The following is a 5,225-nucleotide window of genomic DNA, read 5'->3' as shown; positions in this document are numbered from 1 at the left end:
GATTAAAAATGTTCAGGTTTGTAAATATATGTGTAAATGCTTCTGGAATTATGGCATATATATATATATATATATATATATATATATATATATATATATATTTATTGTGACGCTAAAGCGGTGGTGTTCGGCTGTTTCAAAAGCTAGGGGCATGGCCTCGTCACATAAAGAAAAAAAAAGAGAAAAGCTGGAACTTTCGTCTGTGGTAAGGTAATGGGAAGACACACAAAACACAAGTAAATTTAACAATGAAATTTTAATTACGTTAGAAAAGCAAGACATGAATAAAATTGAGCATAAAATGTAACAGACAAATCAACAAACAAAATAATAAGAATAATCACTGGCAAATGAAAAGTTACGTTAAGACAAGTGAATAATAGCAAAGTAAATAAGAATGATAGTGCCGGAATATTGGCTTCGAGCTGCCACCTCCCTTAGTACACGTAAGCCAAGGCTTAGTCTACCAATGAGACGTGTCACCTGCATGGAGCACTGGAATATTCTGCCTTCTCTGGGTCGCTGCAGCCCAGACATCAACTAGTGGCGGAGGGTGGTGGGGCAGGTGCGACTGGACACCAGCCAATCAGCGACAGGCAGGCGATGGACAAGCAGTTTGCCGGTTAACGGTGGCGGAGGCGAGCAGGTGTGCTGGTGTGCTGGATACGTTTTGCTCTCTGGGCAAAACGTTTTGGTGATACTTGTTGGATATATCTTCTATATTATCTGTTAATGTGACGTACTTTGGAGGGAAGAGCAGGCTCAATCTCTCTTGAAAGAGATTATCGTCACAATATATATATATATATATATATATATATATATATATATATATATATATATATATATATATATATATATATATATATATAGTTCTAACAGTTCCTAATGGACAGTTGGCCAAATAGATGCTATGAATATAGAAGAATGGGTTGAATAATTACATATATTAATAATATATATTATATAAAATCCTCTTTAGGATGGATTCTTAATAATATAATTGGTGCAATTATTCTAAATAATTCAGCAAAATCACTCTCCTTATCTGGCAACAGGGGCTTCCAGGATGACCCAATACCTGACTCAGAATATCCTTAGGATATCCTCAGGATATCCTGATTTGTTGCAGGAATAACATAGGGGGGTGTAGTTACTTATCTGGTAACGCTGTTAAGATTCGGAGTCCAGTGGCCAGATTCACGAAGCAGTTAGGCAAGTACTTACGAACCTGTACATTTTTTTCTCAATCTTTGGCGGCTTTGTTTACAATTATTAAACAGTTAATGAGCTCCGAAGCACCAGGAGGCTGTTTATAACAATAACAACAGTTGATTGAGAAGTTTTCATGCTTGTAAACTGTTTAATAAATGTAACCAAAGCCGTCACAGACTGAGGAAAGATGTACACGTTCGTAAGTACTTGCCAAACTGCTTCGTGAATCTGACCCCAGGTTCGTAAGTGCTTGCGTAACTGCTTCGTGAATCTGGCCCCAAGGCGCTGGTGTGGTAATAATGATTGCCCTGCCCATCCTCCTGTTTCAGTAGTACTCATAGTAACGATGAGCACCACTAGTACATATACCGACATACAACGCAATTAGAAAGTAGAAATGGGTACTATTGAATTTGGCACAATCGGGAAAAGGATTCCCTACTTATATTGCGAGGAGAAACTAACCTAACCTAACCTTCCTAGGCCTAATGCACGATATCTTAGGATTAATATAGTACATATATATGCTATACTAAGCCTTTAGGAAGCCGGATCGGCCGGGCGGACAGCACGCTGGTCATGTGATCCTGTGGTCCTGGGTTCGATCCCAGGCGCCGGCGAGAAACAATGAGCAGAGTTTCTTTCACCCTATGCCCCTGTTACCTAGCAGTAAAATAGGTACCTGGGTGTTAGTCAGCTGTCACGGGCTGCTTCCTGGGTTATCTTGAGATGATTTCGGGGCTTTTTAGTGTCCCCGCGGCCCGGTCCTCGACCAGGCCTCCACCCCCAGGAAGCAGCCCGTGACAGCTGACTAACATCCAGGTACCTATTTCACTGCTAGGTAACAGGGAGCATAGGGTGAAAGAAACTCTGCCCATTGTTTTTCTCCGGCGCCCAGGATCGAACCCGGGACCACAGGATCACAAGTACAGTGTGCTGTCCGCTCGGCCGACCGGCTCCCGACCGGGAATAGTACAAAATTCGACTATCTAATTGCTTAATACGTCAATCATTGTACTGTGGTGTACATAGTTACAAAAAGTACTATTTAGCTAAACAAGAGGATGGGTTGGTGGTTAGACAATCACTTAGCCACTACGTTGCATTATTTACGTAGTATCAAATCGATAGAACGTACTATAAGTAAGGTATGATGGTCTGGCTTATGTAAGAGGGCATTGGATCAGTGTGAGGGGGGGGGGAGACCAGAGCTGTTGTGGGTGCAATTTGCTGACACGGACAAGCTGGTTGACCATGTTGGGAGTCACTAAACACACACATCTCTTTTTTGAGGTGTATTCGGTGTTTTATTGTGCATGATAAGAGTGTATTATTGTCTTGAAGTGTGTGTGTGTGTGTGTGTGTGTGTGTACAGATTCCTGAGCCTACTGGGCTCTTTCTGTGTATGTGTGCGTGTGTGTGTGTGTGTGTGTGTGTGTGTGTGTGTGTGTGTGTGTGTGTGTGTGTGTGTGTGTGTGTGTGTATGTGTGCGTGTGTGTGTGTGTGTGTGTGTGTGTGTGTGTGTGTGTGTGTGTGTGTGTGCGTGCGTTGATGACTGTGGCTAGTCATATTGATGACTAGGTTAGGTTAAGTTAGAATAAATCAGATAGGTTAAGTTACCTTGAGATGGATGAAATTACAATAACTAGCACCAGTTAGGCTAAATTGCGTTGTGGTAAGTTAGACTAGATTAAGATTAAGTTAGAATGAGCAGTACGAAACGCCGAAAAATGAAGAACAACCTCCCAGCTAAAACTTTGAGTCACAGGAAGTCACATGTAAACATGTGACTTATCCTCATTCTTACCCTCTAACCTTACCCTAAAGGTCACGGGCCTCCCCATATTGTGCGTGTTGAGAAGGGAAGGGCTGGGAATTGTTGGGAAAGTGCCAAGCCATGACGACTATATAGCACTGGGAAGGGACCAGGATAAGGATTTGGGATGGGACGGGGGGAGGGAAAGGAATGGTGCCCAACCACTTGTGGACGGTCGGGGATTGAACGTCGACTTGCTTGAAGCAGGTCACGCGGTCGGCAAATATATATAACAGCAGGTTATATATATATATATATATATATATATTATTAAATATGACCGAAAAAGTAAGATTAATAATTCTAACACGAATTTTCTCAATCTTTCGTACATTTCGTTTCACTGTTGGAGGTAAATCAAAAATCAATTCTCCAAAATTCATTTTTATTTCTAGTCTGACGCGACACGAGCGCGTTTCGTAAAACTTATTACATTTTCAAAGACTTTAGTTCACAAATACACAACTGAATAGAACTTACGCATCTCCGATTTTATATCTACATTTGAGTGAGGTGGAAGGGGTGATGTGGCATTAACACAAGACAGAACAAGATGTGTTATTAATAGGGTATTAATTTCATCAACACAAGACAGAACAAGAGTATTAATAGGGTATTAATTTCATCAACACAAGACAGAACACGAAACAATGGATATTGAATAGAAGTGTTTGTAGAAAACGTTTTATAGAAAGTGTTTGTAGCTCATAAAACGGAGGAAAGGGTCCTGAAAGATATTGTTAATAGAAACGTTATCCCTACAGACAAAAATCAGAGGATACAACTGACGATTTACTATAAAACCAGAAAAACGGCCAGCCTACTCATGAGAAACTCTCCAGACACAAAACAGAACGCTTTAAAAGAGACTAACGTCGTCTATGCCTTCAAATGCCCTCTTGGGGACTGTAAGCTCCAAAAAACCCAGTATATAGGCAAGACAACAACATCTCTTTCTAGGCGTTTAACGATGCATAAGCAACAGGGCTCCATTAAGGAACATATAATCTCTTCCCACAACCAAACCATAGCCAGAGAAATCCTAGTAAACAACACAGAAATCATCGATAGATACAGCGATAGCAGGCGGCTTGACGTTTGCGAGGCACTACACATCAAGAAGTCAACACCAGCAATCAACAGCCAATTATTGCACAACTATATTCTACCCACCTCCAGACTCCGCTCCAATATAGAAGCATCAAGAAATATGGACCAATAGGCTTTCTACAAACACTTCTATTCAATATCCATTGTTTCGTGTTCTGTCTTGTGTTGATGAAATTAATACCCTATTAATACCACCTCTTGTTCTGTCTTGTGTTGATGAAATTAATACCCTATTAATGCCACCTCTTGTTCTGTCTTGTGTTAATGCCACATCACCCCTTCCACCTCACTCAAATGTAGATATAAAATCGGAGATGCGTAAGTTCTATTCAGTTGTGTATTTGTGAACTAAAGTCTTCGAAAATGTAATAAGTTTTACGAAACGCGCTCGTGTCGCGTCAGACTAGAAATAAAAATGAATTTTGGAGAATTGATTTTTGATTTACCTCCAACAGTGAAACGAAATGTACGAAAGATCGAGAAAATTCGTGTTAGAATTATTAATCTTACTTTTTCGGTCATATTTAATAATATATGTCTACAGGAAAGACTGCTACCAAAATATACTAATATATATATATATATATATATATATATATATATATATATATATATATATATATATATATATATATATATATATATATAATGTATACTGAGTTTACAAGGGTTGTTGTTGTTTTAGGCTCATCTGCTGGGAACTAAAAGTTGTAAGTAGCACGGGCTATGGTGATCCCGTAGTGGACTTACCTGGCACAGGAGCGGGGCAAGTAGCACGGGCTATGGCGATCCCGTAGTGGACTTACCTGGCACAGGAGCGGGGCAAGTAGCACGGGCTATGGTGAGCCCGTGCGAGTTATAAATTTCATAAGCCAAGGTTATTATTGTTATAAAAGAACCTCATAGCGCCTCGAAGTTTATAAACTATTTACTAAATGTATATAAAGGCCTCCTCTTCCCGCCTCCCATGATTGAGGAAAGATGTACCGGTTTCGCAAGAGGGTTGCGTAAAGGTCTTGCATGGGGAGGCCCGAGCGGTGATGACATTGTTTTGGGCGATGAGCTAGAGTCAAGTTTTATTGGG

This window comes from Procambarus clarkii, chromosome 71, assembly GCF_040958095.1.
Source record: "Procambarus clarkii isolate CNS0578487 chromosome 71, FALCON_Pclarkii_2.0, whole genome shotgun sequence".
In the NCBI taxonomy this organism is placed as follows: Eukaryota; Metazoa; Arthropoda; class Malacostraca; order Decapoda; family Cambaridae; genus Procambarus; species Procambarus clarkii.
This window is presented reverse-complemented; position numbering follows the sequence as displayed.